The following is a 23,473-nucleotide window of genomic DNA, read 5'->3' on the forward strand; positions in this document are numbered from 1 at the left end:
GTTTGTTTTTTCCAGCTGGAGATACACTCAGATCCAAGTACATCAAAAGATAAAGTAGCTTCGCTGAAATTTCTCCAGGGAAAAGACATAGTAATTCCAACTATTGAGAGAAACTGGTAATTAACATGAGATGAGGTGTATTTGGCAGCAGCAAAGTACATTTCTGGCCCTCTATCATATCTGTATATCTCATAGTCATTGCTGAACTTTATTATTACAACAATCTTATGAAGAATGGCCTTATTTTTCTAGCACAGTGTGTATTTTATGTGTATGGGAACTGATAAAAAGATCTCAAAAATTAGTTTTGGGGGTGGTGAAGGAAATCAGCATCTTCTCGTGGTTAATTCCATGTGCAGTAAAGAATAGAATCTGCTGAATTACTTAATGTGAACTATTCACCCAGCTGTAGCTAAATAGCAGTAAAAATATCAGAAATCTTACATCCAGCCAGGAATCGTGACAGGAGCATTTCCTAACATCTCTACCCTTTGCTTCCTCGATCCTCTGGAAAAATCCAGAAGACTTTTTTAACGAGATGTTTTTCCTATAATCTAGCTATAACTGTCTATAAAATGATTTAAAATTAAACAATATACGCTAGGTAAATGTCATTTCTATTGTAATCTTCTAAAGTTTCTGTAGAATCCTGTTAGCTTCCATTCTATTTTGATTTTTCCACAGAAGCATGCCCAACCCCAAGTAAAAAACACCCCTATTTCCATAAAATGTATGTTCCTGACATTCATAACCACAACTTCACTGTCTCACCCAAGCAGCAGTCAAGTGACTAATATCCTTTCCTTTCAGTTCCTCACTCCACTGGATGCCTGTTCCAGATTTCTTAATCACGTAAGCTTATTTTATGAGGTTCTCAAATGAACATTTTGTGCAAGTGAAAATCTAAGTGCAGTATGCCTTGCTGTGTACTTTTAAACATGAGCTTTTGAAGGCTTGAGGGGTGGCAGGGAAGCGATAAAGGGCAGGCGAGAGGCAAGAGGGAGTCTCTGCGTGCCGGTGATAGAGCTGGTACGGATGTCAGTCCTGTTCATGGGGCCTACACTCGCAGCAACAATGTACCATTGTCCATTCAGCTTGGATCATTTAGCTTACTAAGTAAAACTGCCAGACAAGATTGGTTGTTTTTTTCTGCCAGCAGGTAGAGGATAGCTCTGTCCTCACTGAACCACAAATAGTACCACCCAAGGACGATGCTGAGGAAACACGATATATAGGAAGAAAAAACAGAATGCTTCAAGGATTTTAATTTGGGGCTGAGACAAGTTTCAGGAGTATGAATTACCACTTAGTTAAGAAGGGAGCAGGAAACGAAAAGGGAGAAATGGTTGAAAACAAAAATGTCATTCTAACATTGGGATTAGTTTACGGGTTTGAGGTGTTTGGTTTTTTTTTTCCTTTTTAAAAGCTAAACATGAAAGTTCTTCTTCAAACAGTCAGCCATCTGCCCTTTACTGGGTTTTAATGCAGCTCCTGAAATCTGATCTGAATTCATATAGGCAATAGTGTCCTTTGAAGTTAGCAAGCACATAAACACAAAAGCTTTATCAGTAGGGCCATTCATACAGCAGTAAGTGATTGTAGAGTAAATTCATGCAGCCACAGCCTGTCCCAGCACAAAAAACATTCCCAACAAAGCATCTAATTTTGAGGATCGGATCCCACTCCCTGAGCACACACAGTCTCCAGTTACCCATGTGACGTGTTGGGCACCAAATAGGAACAAGAGTGGGATTGACCCTGTGACCTCTATGACAAGCTGCAGGGCTGTTACACAGGCGTCTGTGGCCTGAGTCACTCACTGATTATATAGCAACAACAGTGCGCTGAAGCTTTAAAAAGATCTAAAAACAAGGTTCTTGTTGTGTGGTTCAATAGCTACACAGCACCAAAGAGCCTGGCAGGGTCTGCTTCATAGGATGGTGCAGGTCAAACTGATCTGTGGTCTGTAATTTTAGCCCTCTGCCCAGCACAACGTAGCAACAGTCTCTTTTAGATGGCTCTTCTGAGAGACCTCCTACCCACAACTTCCTTCCTACAGCCCAAATTAACAACAGTTTCTATCAACGTTAACATAGTTCAGAATGTCTACATAATAATATAGAGTAATATAGAGAACTATAGAAGAATATAGAATGTCAAGAAGTGTCCAGTTAATCTCTGGGGTGTCCTACACCATCAGGAAAACCTGCAGGTTTCCCCTAAGTCATCAGGATGTTAAGCAGAAGAACGTCCCTCAGATCTGCTTGCCTTATCTCCCAGCTCCCATTTAGCCTGTCAGGATTGTCGCCTGCTAGAGACATTCTCAGATGAAACAATTAGCTCAACATCCTTATTTCCATCCCCATCTCCATTTTTCCAGCTATACTTCCACCTCTGGATATGTCACCGTGTAAAGAAAAGAGTCACAACTTTATTACACCACAAAGCCAATTAGATACGTGCTGTCTGAGTACAATATTTCCTATCATGGCCAGACATGGCACAATTTACATGAAATTGTGGCAGCTCCAGGATCACATCATGTTGGGTTTTCATACAGTTTTTTTTGTCTTTCTGTATAACTGCAATTCCCCAGCAATTGCAATATAAGTTTCTAACATGGCAGGCGTTCTTATCTTTAGGTTTCTCCTGAAAAATTGTCAGCAGGTGATAACTCATGATTCATTAGTGCTGTTCTGCAGTTTTGCTGTTCCCATCTCAAATCACAGTCTGATTCAGCAATCTTCTTCTATGAAACACTTTATTATTTTGATAATATTTTCCAACTGCTTGATGGGAAATAATAGGAACTAGTGGTTACTCATCTAAAGCTGTATTTCCTTCCAAATTACCTAAACTCAATCTCATGTCAGACATGAACTTTTCCTGAAAACTCTGTCTAGCTACCTAAAATTGGATATGCATGGCAATACCTCCTCTTAATAATATCTCAGGAAACTGGGAACAGTTTAGGACAACTCCAGCATTCATTTTATCTCTAGGTAACAAACAAATTGGTAATTATGTTTTTCAATACATCAATACTTCCTTTGCCAACAAAAAGGCCCCTTTGCTTTATTTGGACTATATTTCTGTCATAGACAGCATATAAATAGTTTCCAGGCTCTCACTGTAATTTTGAAACCAGTATAAAATATATCCAGCCCTGCACATGGCTTTTTCCTATTATTAAATGATTTTCATATGACATGTTAACATATTTTTCTGTTGCACACTGGCAATTGCAAGATGCACAAAAAAGAAAGTCATGTCTAGGATTAACATGCAAGTGATCAAAAGATCTGGGGATACACTGACCTGGGTAATTTTTTCAGGAAGAACTTTGTCTCGATGGCATCTCGTATAATGATTTGTCTGAGACTTGAAGGGGAATTTATAAACTTGACATGGTCAAAATATAACTCAAGAGTTTTCCCAAGGCACTTCTATACATTTATCGTCTCTCTCAAGTTTGTATTTAGTTCATAGTTGAAAAAAACCTAACCTCTGTATCCATGGAAGAGGCTTACCAGATCCTTTTGGCAAAGACAAAAGAGGCTTGTAGATATTTTTAGCTAAAGTAGACCTCTTACCAAAACAAGCAGAAAAAAGTGACATTTTCACATCTGTGGATTTAGGCCCCAAGCAAGAAACTTCCCTTTTTTTTTTGTTGGGGGTTTGGTGGGGTTTGGTTTGGGTTTTTTTAGTGATAGCTCTTTCAGAGCAATGCACCAATATTCTTCTTTGTGTTGTCCAGGGACAAGTTCTTCTTTTGATTATCATTCCTTATTGTCCCCTTTCTGTAAAGTCTTGAACACACTCGTTCAGTTTCTCAAAACCTGCCCACTGAGGAACTATATCCCATGTTGATTAGATACCTTTGCACAATAATGCTTTCAGGTCACTGATTTGGGCAACCGGATTAGCATAAATGTTCCCATATTCTGCTCCAAAGAGCTGTTGTGTCCCATCCTGTCTGCTGGGGCAAGTATGAGGTGCTAGCTTCAGCTTCACAGTGATCTGCTTATACTCTGGTATGTTAATTTTTCTTTTTTTTGTACCTTATTTTTGCTACAAGGTATGTACCTTTTTGTTTGTCTAGGTTTAGGCCAGCCAATCTGGTTCTTTCCAGAGCTGCTCAGAGCCTCTGGTCATGCTCTTCCACTATTTTTTCATCGATCGAAATCTCTCTTTAGACCATCAAGACTAGTTGCATTTTCTACTGAAACAACTCAAGTGCCTAAGCCAACCCAAACAGGAGCTTGAGGAACCTGGTGCTAAACATGAAAACCCTCTGCGCTGTTTCCCTCATGGCACCTGACAGCACCCTCCTGGTGCATCAAGCATATGAAAATATTTAGCATCAGCCATTTTTGAAAAAATCTTTTTCTTTGTAGGTAGAGGTAAAATGTCCTCTTTCTTAGGTATTTGTTTAAGTATTTGATCCTATAAATAAGCAGCTGTTTCTATCTTCCCTTCCCCCAGTTATCTCTTCATTCAAGATACACCCAGAAATTTCAGACTTCAGGTGAAGTACACACCACATTGATGAATGCTTCTGCTCCTACTCTCTATTCACAAATACTTAACTGTACAAAGAACTGCCTGTAAGGACTGGAGCTTACGGAGCCTAGTGATCCTGCTCTTACCTCCCAGGTGTTTTTCATTGGAGTCTTCCTACACTACTTTGCAAATTTGCTTCCTTGCAAAAGCCAACCCTCACACATACTGCTCACAAGATCTTGACCTTGCCATTGATCATCATCAAATAAAGTCTGCCCTGTTTGGAAGGAGTAATGTCAAGTATTACAGTTAATCTTCTCCTCTGCCCAAGGACTGCTTTGAGTAAGAGAAAGAGGTGAAGTCTGGACTGAGGGACCCACAGATGCTTCTGAGCTGTTGGCTGCAGCCAAGTATCGACTTCGTTTTAAGTGAAGTCCAAATGTGCACCCGGCTGTCCCCTCCCTCCCGCATTGCCAAGCATTCTGGTTTCACAGGAATGCAACCTGGACACGTGTGCTGAGCCAGTGTATCTGTGTGGCATTGCCTTAACAGAGACAGGCACTCTTGAATTAGGGCTGCGAGAGCACTGAGATATTGGCGTATGGCTCTCCTCCTCCCAAAGGACATGTCTTCCCCCAGCAACATGACTCCACAACCACTCATATGAGGTCCTGCGCCTGCGGGTCAGAGTGGTCTTGAGGTGCACTGAGTAAGGCAGGAGGGAGAGCTGTCTGCCAGCCCCACAGCTCACGGCCTGATGGCAGTAGCCTTTTGCCCACCTTTTTCACAGAAAACCTGGGACATAAGATACTTCTGCTTCAGGACATCCTGGCTCTTTTTTTACGTTCACTGACGTCATAGGGAGACAGAGCCCAAGCTGTGGATTTGCACCAAGTGAGCCAGAGACTTCTATGTGGGGATGCAAGACAGTTAATGGTGTTTCTGGATTTTGACAGAAGGCTCAGCTGTTATACAAATGCAGCCAATATTTCTCAGATGTTGGCCCTCCAGGCTATGGAATATATCCTGGCCTGTGTTTGTGGGGAGTTCAGCATGAGAAGGGTCTCTGTGCGAGCCAAGGCTTCAGGACAATACCATAACAAACACAGAAACAGATAGCGATCACAGCATGTTAAGGCATTTTCCTCACCGCTGCAAGAAACGTGCACTTTGTGATGGTAAAAATCAATTGTTACAAAATTAGAAACAGGAGAGTTGCCCATGGAGCTGGCTGAGCCATCATCGTGCAAGGAGTGGGGAGAAAGGAGCAGTCGCCGCTCCTTTTTCCAGTTAGGCAGAGGACTTTGCATTCAGAATGCCTCCCTGGTCATTTATAAAAGCTTTGTGTAAACAGAACCAACAGATTTTCTGATAACCTCAACCGAAAATTATTTCTTCCTTTTCTGCATTTGTTGTAAGGAGGTATGCGCTCCCCTGAGCAATTCATGCTACCAAGAAATAAAAGCTGTTTATTGGGTATGTAAAACTTTCCAAAGAAGAAATGCCCATCAAGCCCAGCCAGTCCTGGCCACTGGTATATGACAAATTCTTCTCTTCTGCCTTGAAAGCCCTTTATATTTGTGTGAATTTCCAAAGGCAGGCCATGAATAATGTCAGACAGTGAAGCCAGGTACAGAGTTTTCTTCTCTGAGATAATTCAGAATGGGTCTTATCATTGCAAGTGTATTTTTGCCAATTACTGTGTTTCAGTCTCTAGGCAAGGGCATGGCCAAAGCTCAGTCACTCCAGTAGCTCCCCAGAGAATGCCATAAACAAAACGCTTGCTGGACACAGCCCATAATGTTGGCAGAACAAGCAGAAACAAAAGCAGACAACTACCACTATTTCATCTGCTTTGTCTTTCCCTTTGATGAGTGCTGGTGGGGTGTGTGCATACATGCACGTTTGCGTGTGTGGGCATTTAGAGGCCCCTGCTCACAGGGGGACACAGCCAGCTGCTTTCGCATGGGCTGCCAGGGTGTCCACACCAGGAGCAGCTCCCCAAAGCAGGAGGGCAGAAGTCAGCGAGGCCCCGACTTGGGCACTCCTGCCCTGGGGCCACAGCCTGCGTACAACTGGGGCCAGACTCATGGGTAGGTTTCCTATTCCATAAACTCTGGGTTTTGTTCCCTGATGTTCATCGGCCAGCAGTGCCCGTGACCAGGACAGCCTCACAGAAGGCAAGCCCACGTGTAAACATTCATCAGCAATTAGTTCAGAAGTGGGTTAACATCAAATACAAACACCTTGATTCCTTACCATGTGTTATTATGGACTTAACACCATCAGTTCTTATTCATGCTTGTGACCAAAGCAGGACTCAACAGTTCAGGCTGAAACTGCTTACCAAGCAGACCGTCTCAGTATTGCACTTGGGAGATGCTCATTTGCGGATTCCTGGGGATGCAGGAACAGTGGTTCTTGGACTGGCACTGGACCCGCTCGCACAGACCACCCAGGCCATGCAGGGGGTTTGAGGTTAACAGCATAACACAGCAGAAGGTAGCACTTGTTTCTTCCCTAGCAGAGTTCAACATTAGACCCATGCCAAAATGGCTGGTTGTCTAGTTGGATCATTGCAGTCATGGTCCTCTTATAAGCACTCTTTTCTCTAGAAGCGGGATACTAGTTCACTTGTACGACAACACCTAATTGCAGAGTCCTGTCATCATCTTTTCTTGAATAACTGATTGGAAGGTATTTGTCACAATCCCTTTCACCAGGATTCAGAGGTGAGGGCTAAGAAAGAACAAAGTCAGTTATGCCATAAACCAATGCAAATCTATTAGGTGGTAGAGAAGCCTGTGAGGAAAATTTGACAAGAGCAACCAGACCTTCCAAAGCGAACAGTCAAAACACAAGTATATACACACTGGTATTAAAATGAAAATGCCTCAGAATCTTGTGTAAGGGCTATTATAGCTGCTACAGATATAAGGACATAAGACGTCAATTGATATATTTAGGGACTGATCATTAGATACCTTGTAAATGACCTGCAATAGTGCCTTAAAATTCAGAGTCAAGTCTGCAGGCCCATGAAGCTGTTTACAGATTTTAAATGCCCTTCTGAAAAATCAGTGCTGATGAATGCTGCAATCCTTGTGACAGAAACAAAACCAAGGCATTACAAAGATTTTTGCAATACCCTAATGTTGCCAGTATGCCATGTAACTTCATTTTTGAGATAATATTGATCTTTCGGTCTACACTTATAGTGCTAGAAATGGAATTTATATACAATGGAAAGGCTTTACTGTTGACTTCCCCTCTGACTATAAATCTAATCAACACGTATTTCAGGAAAATCCTGAACAAATGACAGAGAGAGTCTGCTGTGCTTGATACCTGTTGCCACCATTAATCAAGACTGTGTATTCTTCTAGATAAGCAGTACAAATGGTATGAGAAGCATACATGGCAGTGAAGAGGTAGCTGTAAAAAGCTGTGTCTGACTGCAAAAGCAGAATAACTCCAAGCATTCTGTGTTCCTGTAACAGACTAACACCTCCCAGATTTTGGCCAGCTTTGGATTCCAGTACGCAGGTATAACACATCCATTTTGATCCTCTGACTGCACATTTTCCCCAGTGGCTGTGTTTGCCTATGATAGCTTTCTTTTCCTGTTTATAAGGATATGTTTTCAGACTCTATTGTGAATTTATCAGTAGGAGTTGTTCATTTTCAATACTGCTTAAGGTGAACGGCTTTCCCTTCTCTTGTCCTTTCAAAACAGTTGTACTTTTTTCCAAAGGAAGCACAGCTATGACCCAACTTATAGCCGTAGGTAATTTTTGTGGTATTACGTCGCTCTTCCAAGAGCACGCGGGCTCATAAGTTTATATGGTATGTGTTTCCTCACATTAGCATGCAACTGTGTTGTTAGAATAACATCATTTCTGCACTTATTTTTTGTGCTCTCACATTTACATTGGAGATGGTTCAAACTTCTCCTGCAAGGAGGCGTCCTTCAGTGTTCCTTTCCAATCCTTCACCAAATATACAGAACTGTGAATGGTGTATTTCCAGTTGTGAGCCTATTGTTGTTTTTTTTTTTAAGTAGTTGCATTGTTACAAGAAAGCTTCTGTCTGTGATTTCAGTCTAACAATGGCTGTGATGTATCTGAGTTGTGGGTGCCTTATGTCTGAGTGTGTTTAACAGGCCATCACATTTTTTGATGTTTGGTAAGTCGGACATGTACAATAAGCAGATACAGGTGCTTACATTAACTACTTTAAGGCATTTAGAATGGGTCAACATCTTTGATTCATCTTGGTGCCCAGTTCCTCACATGTGCTGATTTTTCTCACTCTCTCTATCCCAAGCAAACTGTATTACAACAGTCATACCTACTCCACCTTACATAAAGCTACTTAGTGAACATGCAGTTCTAGAATGAGAAAGACATGGTTTGGGTTTGTTCTGGGTTTTTTACAAATTTTTTCATGATTGATCTTTTATTTCATAAAGGCAGAGGCCAGAGAGAACTGATCACCTCTGAACAACTGAAATGTGGGCTGAATATATTGCACCCCACAGAACCAACAACTTAAAAATGTATTCCCTCAAATGGCTATCTAAATCTTCATTAAACTATATCTCTTCCCATTCCTCTACCAAAAAGAAAAGGAAATAAAATAATAATCAGGTATTGCCAAACTGCACTAATTGTATTAGCCGAAAGAAACCACAGTATGTTGGATGCCTTTAGAGACCTGGTCTGAAAGAAGCCTAACAGATGAACTGATGCTTCCTAGTAAGCATATAGGAAGTTTAATTGTTGCCTTGCCAAGTGTTTATACCAACTAATCACTAAACTGTAATTTACCTGTTTTGTTATTATCTTGAATTTGCCAGATTAGAGTTTGATTTTGTCAGACAGTCTAAACCTAATGTTCTCTAACCCAAGGACCTATGCTAAGATGAAAGGATGCAGAGCAGGGATCATTACAACTTCTCTTCACATTCTTCATCTCGAGTTCATCACAAGCTGCCAATAAGATGAACCTTGTTTTTATTTCAGAAAACCAGCAAACTAATTGCCAGATATTTATGATCTATATGGATACAAATCTTTATGAAATATAGTCTCAACTTGGAAGGTTCTCTGTTCATGGTTGATTCACAGTGCATAGTTAATGCCTAATTATTTCATTGTGCCTTTTACCAAGGTATGAATAATTCATGATCCTTCTTTAACAAACCCAAGGACAGGTTGATTCATGATCTTGATCCACAGCCAGAATTATTAAAAGCACATGAATATTGGAACAGTTCAGGATTTGGAAAGAAGGGAGGAAGACCAGGCTTCACATTCTATCTAGATTATCCACATCGGCATCCAGAGGTTATATGGTAAGAACTATGCTGAGTAAGAGGTGGAAAGAATATGCAACTTTTTACTTGCAAAACACTGCTGAAACCTGATCATTTAGGCATTCCGTAAGCCTCGTGACCTGGCCACAGTCTATCTTCATGGTACCACTGCTCAGGCATTGACTGCGGACTTGTTTCAGTTGGTGAGTCAGAAAAGTGACCATGATCAAGGAGGCAATGTCTAGAAGATAAATTTATTGCTCACGTTGCACCCTCTACTGTCTAACTCCTGTAACAGCTCTGGGCAAAGTCGTCTGACTCCTTGTTGGTCTGCGTTACAGTGGACAGAGAAGTAATCCAAGGAAAAAATGCTAAAGTAAAGGAAAAGACCACAAAGGTAACAAGCAAATCTGCATGAGAAGATCAGAAATGAGGGAGTATATTTTCGTCAAATGGCTGATTGATGAATTGTTAAGCCCAAACCTTTAATCCTGACTGCATTACAACTCTGAGTTCAATGGGAGATCCTCTTTAATGAAGTCAGCAGAACACTGCCTGTAGCATGTGGGCCACAGGTTTAGGAAGCCCATCTGCCTTCCTAGACCATTAGGTATATTTGAGGTTCAGATGCTAAAAGTCCATCAAAATGTCAAAGCAGCTCTGTGGAGTACAAGGGCCATAGCTGTCCTTAATTAGACATGGCATCTCACTGACTATCACAGGCAAAAAACATCAAGCTGCCAGGTTAGAAAGATAGGTATAAGCACTGGAATGAGCTGTTACCTTATGTTACACCCCAGCCAGAAGCACCCCGTGATAGAGTATATCATTGCCCCACGCTGTCCTGTCAATCATCCTGTCAACATGTTGACCAGCCACTGTCAGGCTTTCCTATGTTCCACCACTGTGTGTTACTGAATAAAGCCCCCACCCTAAAAAAACTCAGCCTGCTTCTAAATTCCTACCCAAAATGAGTTACTGATGAACCAAGAGACAGAGGAGTTCCCACTTACCCAGAGCTAGCTTACCTGGTAGACCCCAAAGAGGAATCTAGAGAGGGATACTAAAATTTGGACCCTGATCTCAAGCATCTCAAGATATGCTATACAACACAGAGAAAAATCCATCTCTAGAGAGGTGAGTCTGTCCACCCTCACTGAGATGTGTAAGACAGGTGGGATGGCCCATCCTTGCTGGTATCTGTCATTCTTTACTGATTATAGAGGGAACCTAGATAATAAGTTTAGACTAGATGGTTAACTTTTAGGCGAGTCCCCTGGGGAGGAATTAATCCTACCTACAAGGCCCTACCCTGCAAGGTTTACAATCCAAAGGGACATGCTAGCACAAGCATGTCATAAGGAGAAAAGGCACCAGAAAATGAATGGAAGAAAGATCACATTTGTATACAATTATGTTACCTACAGATGTAGCTGATAGGAAATAAAAACAGATAAAATACGAGAGAGATTAAGTCCATGGTGATAACGGTAATCACTCAGCATCACGAGAGAAAGAGGCATTTCAATCTTTACTTCAATTAAAAGAAGAAAAATAAGAACATTACCAAAGATTCTCCTGATCCTACTTCAACTAGTATAAATATGGCACTAGTCTATACATGCCAATAGAGAAAAACAGATATTTACTGGAGTGGGAGAACATGGCTTTTAATTTCAATCTCCGGACAGCATTACAGAGGACTCAGCACTCCCAGCACTTCTAGAGCAGTGCTGAGGAGGTTATCAGAAGACGGTGGGTGGCAGCCTACATAATCCTGTTTGCAACTGTGCCCTCAGAGTCAGCTTTCCACAAGAAATGGTTTAAAACAGGAGCTGATTCAGGCTTTCTTTTATTGCAGCCAGACATAGTAAATAAAACCAAAAGTTTGGCCCTCTTGGAAACCAAGCAAATGGGCAGATCTGTCACAGTAATTTCAGAAGTGTATCACAGGAGAGCCATTAGTTTTGCATCATGCTCTGCTGTTGCTCAGGGATACTATGGTCATAGGGACCAGCAAAGGAACAATTTCCTTCAGCTGCACTCTGAGGGAGGAGACATGCAATTCCATTAAATACCAGGTCTTCATTAAAGCTTGAGGCACCAGCGTCCATTACACTGTAAGGAGCAGTTTATCCCACTTTCTTTTTTAAACCCTCAATATGATCTGCTTTCCTTTTAAGCATTTACTCAGGGAGGGGGCGGCATGTGGAAGTATAACAGCTAAGCAAGGAGTCATAGTTTAGGATGGTTGTCAGCTGAGATTTTTTAAAGCGAAGACTTGTCTCTCAAGAGACTTAGCAAGAGCAAGAGGCTTTAAAGAGCAGTCTGCACAAAGCACCAGACAGCATGGAGCAGGAGACAACTCTGCTGTGCTTGGACTTGACAAGCAACCTTTTCCCTCTTTAACTTCTGTTATTTTAGGACAGTAATCTGCTACTCTCAGACCGCTGTCCTTGGCAGAGACTGAAGCACAGCCAACACATGGATATCCTTGCTTATAACTGAAACACAGGGTAGGAATGAAAACTCAGAGCCTAGATTAGGTGGAGCTCACTGCAAAAAATATCCTCTCCTCTCATATTATCCTCTCTGCTTCACAGCATTTGGCATCAGCCTCAGCCTTTCATGATTGATTGTGAGTGCTGAATGCGTTAAAGATAAGGGAGAGCTCACAGTCAGTTAACGGTATCTGAATTGTTTTTCTTTCCCGCTGGAAAAAGGTTAAACTTTGACTTAGAAACAGCTATGTAGAGTTCTTGTCTTTGTAAGAGCTTCTAAAGGTGGCTACAAATAGCTCTTCTTTAGCATGGTTCATGCCAGTCAAAACGTAGTGCGAATAGACATTTAGCAGGAAAGTCATGGATTGCAAACGTTGGGTGAATAAAATACAAATGTGCATGTAATCTGTTCACTTAGGTACCACGATGTCTAACACAAACTGACATTAAAAAAAAACAGCAATCTAAAAGAGAATGCAATTTACATGTATGGATAGGATGTCTTCTAATGAAGCAGGTAGTTCATGCCTTCCCCAAGGAAGCATTCACCCTGCATGTACAATATCTTTTACAAGTTGCTTCAAGATAGGCACAAAATCAAATTTGCCAGCTGTCCCGACAAGAATGGACTTGAGACAAGGCACTGGTTGCCTGCATGTATTGCAACGGCATCTCCTGTCTGAGCTTGTGCAGATTATATTGTCCAGGAGCCCCACTAATACCCACTACAGGATCAGAAGGGATTTGTACATAGTCAGAATCTGCAAGGAAACGGTGATGTTTGCGGCTGGTCTCAGGAAGGCACCTGCCAGCTGAGGCACAGCAGACCTGGGTGCCACGGGTAAATCCAGAGAAGGACACAGCAAAATTCAGAGCTTAAACCCTGGCCATCTCACTGCATGAAAAGGACACATATCTACGCTGGTTTGATGAAGGACGGGGATATACACCCTGCATTAGGAAGGGCTCTGTATTGGGGAATCAAGCTGCTTTTTTGTGTAGTGAAAATTCAACAACTTAAATAAGTACCATCATCACAAAGAATGAAAATAAATTATTCTCCTCAAACTGCATTGCTTAGTAAATCAGCACAGCAGAGCCCAGAAACACAAAACGAGTTGTTTCAGTAGAGCAAAGTGACAGGGCCAACAGCAGATGCATTTCTTGGCACTGCGCACTGAAAATTTTGTAAGCAGCAGGGACGAACCTGTTTCACCAAAGATTAAGTCTACACAAAAGCATCGCATTCAGCATTGGGAAAGAGGCTCATCTATTGTCCTGGCAAGCAGCACCAAAGATACAGTACCCCGGAGACAAAATGTGAGGCTAGTTGGAAACACACTTGCCAACCTGAAAAGAAAGAGAGGCAGCACAATGGTAACTAGTGAAGAAACAGCTGGGTATGGTGGCACCAGGCTGTGTCTTTCAACCCATGTTATCAACACTTGTTCGTATAGCCAGCGTGTTGTGAAGAAGCGCTTGTCGTTTTCCATTTTGTCACAGAGACATGAATAGGGCCCAGTGTCAAAGGAGGCAGGTTAGGCGCTTTGATTTGTTTTCTTTTAATACTCAAAAATATTGGAAAGGGTATAGTTCAATAGTAGGGCTGGCCATGTGCAAATTTATATCACAGTAGTGGCTTATTGCTGACATTTGAGAAATGCCAAGAAGACTCAAGGAGGTTTTGGAAAAATACAGGCCATCATCAACACAACTTGTAAGAAACACACGTCTAACGCTTCACACTCATGCCAAATTCAAGGGCAGGAAAGTGTGGCTGTTGGCCCATTCCAATGTACAGCATCCATAATATGGGTAGTGGTCAACCCCATCCAGTTCAAAATTTCACCCTGTGGAAAAGCTGGTGCCTAGCATCAATTCCTTCACCCATTTTAATCTCCTTTTCAGTATTTATGACAGAAGCTCACTTCTGCAGCTGTATTGAGAAAAACAAATCAGCTATAAAATGTTCCATTGTATGAGTTACGTGCAAGTTTCAAGCTCATGGAAAAATGTGAATACTTTTGTGAAAAATTTGGATGCCTCTGCTCCAAGTTATCTGAGAAAAAACGCTCATGATCTTTCTTTCCCCTCCTTGGATTCGCCTCAAAAAGAATCTAAGAATCTAAGAAAGTCCTCTTAACGGCAGTGGATGAAAAGCCAATACAATGGCTAATGGGTTTTTTTAAAAAACTTTAATTTTTTTATTTAAAAAGTGCTACTAAGGCACATACTAGTTTAATGATCATAGCAAATTGTTACCTTTTAAATATGCTTCCTCGGACTTTTTCCTAGGAGGAAATCAGGAGCTGTAAATGATCCAAGGATAATAACTCATTACAGCAGAGGCTGGCTGCTGGGGAAGTGAGTAGCTGGACTGTCAAGAGTTGACTTGTTTTCCAGAAGACCTGTGTTGAAATGAAGTTATGTCCATGGACCGTATCAGCACTGTGGGATCAGTATTCTCAAATAGCAAACACATGAGGTGGAACATCTGACCCATTCTGATTTTGACTCATCATTTCAGATGCAGTGTATTCAAGAGCCACCCAAGCTTTCATCCCCCAAAACAGTACCTTCCACATCCTGCACCTCAGGGAAGCTGCTGCACTGTGCTGCTACCCAATTCTTGAGCCACATTGCACAGCAAATATAATCAGAGTAAACCAGGATTTGTGACAGCAGCTTGTGAGCATGCAAGGAGCTGGTCTACTCATACAAAGAGCTGACATAGCCAGACTTCAGTGCAAGGGCCTCTTCTCCACCCCAGAGGTTAGTAGAGACTATGAAGGCAGAGAAAGCCGTCTTGCACATAGAAGACTGGTTGCTTTTTGTTACGACTCAGTAGTTTTAGGGTTTCCTTACTACTCTGAATCAAAATAGATGATTTCAGGGCATGCTGCAAGTTTCACTTCTTATACTCTCAAAAATTTTAAAATGAACAAAAATTATTATTATGAGGTAACTCTAGCATTTAGTTTGCCTGTCTTGAAGCCATTGGAGAATATTGCTGCCATTCTCTGTTTTCCTATTTCAGAATGTATCTGTTTCACCATGACCCACAAAAAGTATTGCAAGGCACATATCTCCTTGCTCACCCCTTTATGTGGAACTATGCATTACTGAAATGATCCAAGGCTAGAAGTAAATTACTCTAGTTCACTAGGCTGAAGTAGCTCCATCCAAATTTATGCCTTAGAAAAAAAAAGCAAGCCCACTTCCAAAAAAATTCCTGATCATCCTGAAGATGTAATCTATACCTAACTTTCAGATAATTCCCCCCTCCAACACCCTAAGAAGACTAGCTCAGTTTTTTCTTTCATTTAAGCTTTTAACTGTGATACAATGAGTATTTTTCCAGTGTCTACATACAGGCTTTGGGTATTTTTGTCTGGTCTAAGAGGGAATTTTTTTCATTGCCTTTTCAGGGAAGTAGCAGCAACTAGTTCTGTTAAACTGAAGGTCAGCTAATGTTTTCAATATGGTCATTTTCCAGTGGTTTCAAGTCGACCTTCATATTTCTAGATAAACCTTTAAAACTGCTTCCTTGTACAGTAGGCCTGTGAGGTCACTGCTAGAAATAGAGAACAAAGTTTTTTCCTAACATACCATAAAAATAAAAAAGAAAATAAAACTGAGAGAAGCTCTTAATGATGAGCTTTTTAATGAATACTTTCAGTAAAAGAAAAGTCTCTTATAACATTTCTTCTGAATATAATGAAACCTAGTCAATAGTTTTGGAAAGAAGATGCTACATACATACTTTTTTTTAACAACAAAAATATTTGCAACAGGTAGAGAGACCCATGTATCACAGCAAACTGGGTAAGTTTCCTAATTATCCAAGCTGACTACAAGAAGTTTGAGGGTTATAAGAGCCACAGCCCCTTCCACCCCACTTTCTCCTGAATCAGGATCCACCCTAGACCCTGATTTCTGAGTGCCAATCCCTGATCCATGCCTTCAGCTAGGGCCCATCTCTGGTTGATATTGTGAGAAAGGTGCTGGGAGCTGTACCAATAGCAAGGCATGTGCAGGGCTACTGTGAGCTGCTGGCTTCTTCAAGAGCAAGTGGCTCATGCATCTGGTCCCACCTGAGGGAGCAGACCATGGATCTCATGCCTGCTCACTTTATTTATTCTATACGGTGCAGACAGAGCTGAGCTGTTTTCCACATGACCAAGTATGCTAAAATCTCTGTGGTTGGGAGACAAAGTGTGCATCTGGTAAGTGAACTGCACCTCAACTCATGGTGACTTGCCTGTGGTCCGTGAGATGTCAGCACCAAGGGTTCAGCCCTCTGGAGCCTAATGGGCACACTGCAGCCAGGCACAGCACCAGACCAGGAGGCTCTACAGGATCAGCTTTTCCTACCCACTCCTTATTCCAAGGTTTTTTTGGAAGGTTTAATTAGTCTAAATAGTTAATCAATAGATGGCCACTTCACACAGTTGCCAAACAGGTCACTCAGTACTGTAACCCATAGCTTCATGTTACTTATGTGTTATCAATATGTATTTGCCACTGATGGTCTGAAAGTTGCCCCATCACCCAACTCAGTGCTTGTTACAGAAACCCAGCTTATGGACAATGTAATCCAAATGCTCACTCATTTAGGGTATGTCCACTGTGCTAAATACAGCAGGGTCAGGTAAAGAGCTGTCCTTCCTTCCACACCTTTGTGTCTGCATCACAGACCAGAGAGTAGGCCAAGTACAAGTGAAGGAGCCAGTCCCTTCCCAAACGCATTGAAGTGCAAGCCTCATCACAGAGAAACTCTCAAAGCCCTGGCACTGGCTTATCTATAGACTTTAAAGGTATGAAAGCACCTCAAGAGATTTATCCTAGCTGGCACTGTATGGAAAAATGCAAGGATTATTGTCTTGCTAGTTTATAATATCTCATCCTTTTACGTTAGGCTTACTTTCTAAGGATACGTGGTGCTGTTGTAAGACTAAGAGTGGGCATTAGACACATAGGAATAACTTCTCCTACTCCCACTCTCTGACCTTTGTAATTAATTTCAGGGAGACCTTCAATACAGTACCCATATCCACCCCCTCCCGGGGTGTCACAGGTCACACCTTTACCTTTCACTTCACTGACAGATATCAATCAAACAGACTTCAGAGCAGCCATTTGAGTAAAGAGAGTGGATTTTTAGCTGGCAATAAAGATTTCAACTTTCGTACCACAATGTATTGAGACAGAAATCTCTCAGCCTAACTCACCAGCCAAAATCTTCCTGTATTGAAGACTCTGTAAGATGATCTTGCTATAGGTGAAATACACCTGTGTATCAGGAAATGCAGAGAGATTGAAGAGGGAATAGGAATAGAGATTTTCTTTTAATGTTTCTTTCCAAAAGGCAATTTCATTCTCTCTCTAATGTTTTTTCCAAGAATACTTTTTTCAGTGACATATTCATTTGAGATGGCTAATAGGTAGATCTAATTGGAATTTTTTCTCACAGTCATTACTGGAAAGTTTCTATTTCCTCTTGAAATCATTGCTTAGTTCTTTCATTTTCTAAGATTATTTCACACTGACAAACAGCAGGAAAAAACATGAGGAAAAGGTAGAGGTATCTTGCTAACATCTTAAGGCAAATTAGATGAATTACAAGATTTTACTTAGTGCTAAAAATATTTCAGCCACACTTAAGGAAACAGTATATAAAGTTTCATCAAATAAAAAGATTGTCATACATCTACTTAATATTTTGCTTTTCTTGTTGAGGTTAGCGAATATGCATAAATACAAACACTTGCTGCTAATCGGCCCTTTTTCCCTCACTGATCCACATCCGATATTAACAATGCTATGCATTTTTCAGCCAAAGTGCTCAAAGCATTTCATAAAAGCACTAAAAATCATTATCCTTATTTTACAGACAGTGCCACAGAGGTGATGCACTGTTTGCAAAATTGCTCCATAAATCTGTTGCAGAGTCAAGAGCAGAACTCACACCTCTTTGATCCCATCTGACTGTCCCAGTCATTTTTTTTACCATAAAAGAGGAAGGCAGTGATGATGTACAAAGCTTCACCAAATAAATCAAACATCACCTCACCTGCACTCTGTGCGTAACAGATCTACAAACCCCAAGAATGGCAAAACAAAGGTGAGTTAACTTTGTTAAAGTTTAACTTGTTAAAATGCCTCTGAACATCATGGTGCTGAGGTTTGTGTACAGTTACATATGCAAAGGCTGATCCTGGAGGTGGCTGCCCAAGGCTAATTAGAATTGGAGGCATTTATAATTATATCATTCTATAATTATAGAAAGGATAGCACTTCCACTTATGCACAAATGCATGGCTAATTGTTCAGTGATGATGGGAAGGAAAAGAAAGAAAAGTACTATGACTATTTAATGAGGTTTCTGAATATGTATTACATCATTTAAAGTGTATTTCAGTGCAACTAAGTCTTGTTAAATTGCCACTCTTCCCTGCGCTTTTCATGCTAGGGAAGCATGTGGACTTGGGCTGAGCGCTGGCCATGCCGGAGGGTGGGTGGTGGCCTAAGCTCTTTGCCCAGATGGAGGCAGGTGATGAGAAGCTGTGGACTGATGTCTTTATGAAAGGCTCAATGCTTATGATAGGCATCATGCTAAGGCAGACAGGAATGAAGAAGAGGGGTGCCTGTACGTGTGGGTGCAAGTCCCAGTAGAATTTTGTTTCTCCCGACAGAGAAGTTGTTCTCCTTTGAGAAGATGACCAGCAAGAACCGCCCAGTGCCACAGGGACATCCGACAGCCACCCTGGAAGAGCAGCTGTGCCTTCCAGCACCTGCAGGAGCACTGCCTTGGTCTTGTCAGCGGGGAACCTCCATTCATCAGAGATACACAACCTCACACACTGTCTCGGTGCTCTTGCACAAGCTGGCATGTCAGTCGGATTGTTACTTGTTTCATAACCAGATGTTAACTAAGGGCTCAGCTGCCTACCTGGACACATAGGCTGGCATCAAAACCATTGATGGCCCTAAGTCTATTGCCATTCAGAACAGCTGAGCCGAAAGCACACTTTGAAAGCACCAGCAACCCCGACAGGGACAGAGACTGGGAGTGGGGACAGAGGCATCAAGATCTGAGACTGACAGACAGGGAGAGGTAGAAAGGAGCCAGCTACCAAGAGCTTAAGCAGTAGAGCTCCCAAGGGGCAATTGCATCAGAAAGGAGCAGAGCTCTGCTTAAGCAGTTTTAGCTGCGGAGCTGGGACCCAGCTGTGCTGTTAACAGCTAGCTCTGCTAAAGCAGACCTCAGCAGCCTCAGCACAGCCCTCTCCATCACTCCTTTGCACTTCAGAAATGCAGAATGTGCTGAAAGCTTCTTTCCCTGAGACTTCTCCTCTGGCAGGATATCACTGAACTGGCATCTCATCTAGACATTAAAACCCCAAGTGGGCAATGATGAGGAAAGAGAAAGCCAAGATGTTGCCGTTAAAGGAACAATTTTTCCATGTAATACATGTAGCCCAGTAAGCTTCCATGACAGTGAATATTATCAGAGCTGATGCTTGATCATCCTCCGCTGGAAAATTCTGTCTAGCTGTATCTGAGTGGTCTTGTGTTAACAGAGATATGAGACACCAGGCCCAAACTTCATTTGTTAAAAAATGCACAGGCCAGCAGAGGAACAGCTAGCAACACCTTACAATGGAAAATACAGAAATATAACACAAATTGGTTTACATTTTTCCAGACTGGGTTAATGGAAAAAGTTATCGCTTGAGTGTTTACATTCATCAAGATAAATTTACACAGGTTTTATTTAGGCTATAAGATCCAGCTGGGACATATTTGCTCATTTCAGAAACAGTCATTCCATTTGCAAGACAAAGCAAAAGGCTAAGGTTTGAACTGACCCCCCCCCTCCACAAGGAAAGCAATAAAAAAAAAAATCCCACAACCATGTTAAGCTCCTGTGTAGAAAAGATTCATATGTTAGCATTAGGCTTAGTACTCTTGAGGGGTTTTTCAAAGTAACTTTGAACATATGGTTCTATATGCTTTATTTAAAAGAATTTACTCTAAAAAATCCTGCCAGATACTAATTCTTTTTGGCATCTGAAATACAGCTCATGAGGACTGCTTGGCTGCTTGCAAAAAACCCCACTTGTTTAGAGGCAAATCTGAGCTCTAACTCTTTTGAAAGGAGGGCATTAAGATACTTTGCACAGGATATGCTACAAGGCTTCTTTTTAAAAGAAGCAGCTGGTTCCTTCCAACCTGGGCAGGAGGCAGACAGAATTTCCTTTGTTTTTAATAGATTTTAAACTAACCCTATTGTTTAGGAAAGGACTGTGAGCTACCAAATGCCTGAGCAATATTTTGTCTTGTCTATGCTACACCATCTGCCTTTGCAAAGCTACTGCAATATTAGAAGTCTTCCTGTATGGCATTTCATGTTTTATGTATGCTGTGATATCTTTTCATAGTATTAACTTAAATATTTCAATACTGTCTCCAGGCTTAAAGAAAAATTCTCCCCTCTCCCCCCACTTCCCATCAACAGAAATTATTATGTTCACTTGAATTCAGTAATTCTAGCAAGGGGTAGGGGCTTCCTATAGTCCACTTGTAGGGATTTTTCCTAATAGTGTATACAGAATATAGCTTTACATTTCAGACAGACCAATGGACACAACTAAATTTCCGGCAGTGCCTTGCTGGCTGACAGATGGCAAGACAGACATTCTCTCTCATCAGGCGTCTTCCATGTGTTTCATGGGGTGAGGGAAAAATGGGAAGAAATAAAAGATTTGTCATGGAAATGCAAATAATAGTTGTAAATCAACAGAAAGAGCAGAGATATGAAGTCACATAAAACTCTAAGAGAGTGACAAAGTTATATTATCTAGGCAAACTCCTGAAAATCTTCCAGTTCACTGGATTTTACTGAATAAAGAATATAGGGACTGCAATTCTAAATGCATCCATAGTTAACTTAAAATCAGAAATTATCATGAAATATGGTACTAGGTACAGCCTGCCTCTACCAAACCCCAGACTACACATCTAAGACAACAGAAATATGCTCTAAGTGAAGGGGGAAAAAATCACTTTCTTTCCCCATTCTGACAGGGATAAGACAGAAACTCATCAGTTTTAAACTTCAATTGCATGAATGGAGACTTAAATGATGCTTAGCTATGGCTCAAGAAAAATTATAAACTATTCACTGATAGCTGTAACTTGCATAAGTGCTTGACAACACATAGAGCAAGTCTGAGGTTGATCTCCATACATATTTGAACACCTAAGAGCCACCAGAAGGTGCCTCAGGACAAGCTAGCAGTTCGATTTCTGAATTAAACTGGCGTTCCTGAATAGTTCTTCTATTTGGCCATCAAGAGAGTCCTAAAAAGTCCTATTAGAGTGAAGAGGAACCTTGACTAGGATACTGCCCACATCAAAATTCCAAATAACTTGGAATCAGACCACAGTTTCTCCTTTAGAGTGTTCCTCTAGATATGTAGAAGCCTTGGAAACGTCAGGGTTAGCAGTAAACTCTTCCTTATTCTTACTACCAAGGACTGCATCAGCCAAGCTTCTGAAACACCTTCCTCAGGAAAACAAAAAGAAACCAAATTTCTTCTCCTTAGCTTAATTTTCCACCCTATGTATTACAGGTGGCAGACAGGCTTGGCAAGAGGGATGCTTTTAAGGGCTGATGGACACAGAAGGACAGACCTAAGGGACCACAAAAAAGATAAACAAGCCAACGTTAATTTCAATATGCTATCAAATATAATCTCTAACATACAGTAAAAAATAGACTCCACAGAAATTTGTGGGACTTTCTACAGCTATACATTAGCTTTCTGACACAGACCATGTTTTTCATTTTTTATTACTTGGCATAATAATTTCTAATGAATTAAGTTGTCTGGCTGGGTGAAGGTAGAATGTAAGTCATTGACTTCAGTAATTGTTAGAGTACTTACCCCAGTACTGAGATCAATAGAAAAATTATTTTGAGCAAATGATAATAAAAAATGTATATTTTTAGAGCTTTGCAATTCAACATTTTAATACTTTTTGTATTGCTCTTAATATTAGCCTGGCATTTCAGAGGCAACTACAGGGGTTTTTTTCATTTCTCAAGGCAGTAATCCAGTTCCACAGGAGATGTAATTATACACCAAAGGGATGTAGATTATTACACATGAGAAATCAGTGTGAAGGGATGGCTAGTTCAGCAGGTTTTTTTTTTTAATTGAGAAGTTATAAAGGTCATAGGCACTGCAATCTGATGGAGACCAGCTTTCTTTTGTAGGTTTGCCTTCACATTCGCCTTTTGAACATGAAATAGAATATTTTTTCCATGGAGAGGAAAGGTAGCTATTCTGTACAGTTTTCCATTAATGAGGAGCTGCTCTGTATGAACAATTAAACCAAAAATAAATAAAGCCTATTTCTATCTGGCAGCACAATCGAGTCAAACACCAAACACATAGTCAAAACAATGGTCTTTGAAGGCTGGCATAACTCCAGAAAAAATTACAAAGCAAAGGATGTTCAGTTTTAAAATGTGTTGAACAAAGTAGAAAATAAAAGACTCTTGAATTCACATAACAGATTTGTTTGTTTTGATCTGAACTTTTTCAACCTCAACTGAAAAGATTTGTTGGAAATAGAGTGATGGCACAAGAGAGTTACAAAGAAGCAACTGAGAGGTGTCACTGACATTGTTCAGAAAAATGTTTCCAGTTATCAGGAATGAACAGAGTGGAAAAAATAAATATGATCAACTGAAGTCACTCAAGTTTCCACGTTTACCATTCATGGTAAAGCTTAGAGAACGTATGATGTATACAAAGGAACTGATAGCTCTGTTACTGCACAATAACCAAAATAAAACCTAGCAACTAAGAAAGGACAAGGAAAAGAGGGGAAAAAACTCTTTTTTTAACAAAAGAAGTATTTAAAAGCCACTAATCATTCCTTTAAATCCAAGAATCCCAAAGTTCAGGAAGAGTGCACTCCTGTATATCTAAAAAGCAGTTTCAGAATTTGTTATACTCTGCTTATTAAACTCCTCTCCCAGTAGATCCTCCAAGGGTTCATGTGAATTCCAGCTGCAAAACAGCTGCCCATGAACAGCTAAATGGCCAGCCATGGCTGGTTTTATATGCCCTGTTTG

The sequence above is a fragment of the Nipponia nippon genome, unplaced genomic scaffold (assembly GCF_047370975.1).
Source record: "Nipponia nippon isolate SJK-2023a ecotype South Korea unplaced genomic scaffold, ASM4737097v1 scaffold_3, whole genome shotgun sequence".
NCBI lineage: Eukaryota > Metazoa > Chordata > Aves > Pelecaniformes > Threskiornithidae > Nipponia > Nipponia nippon.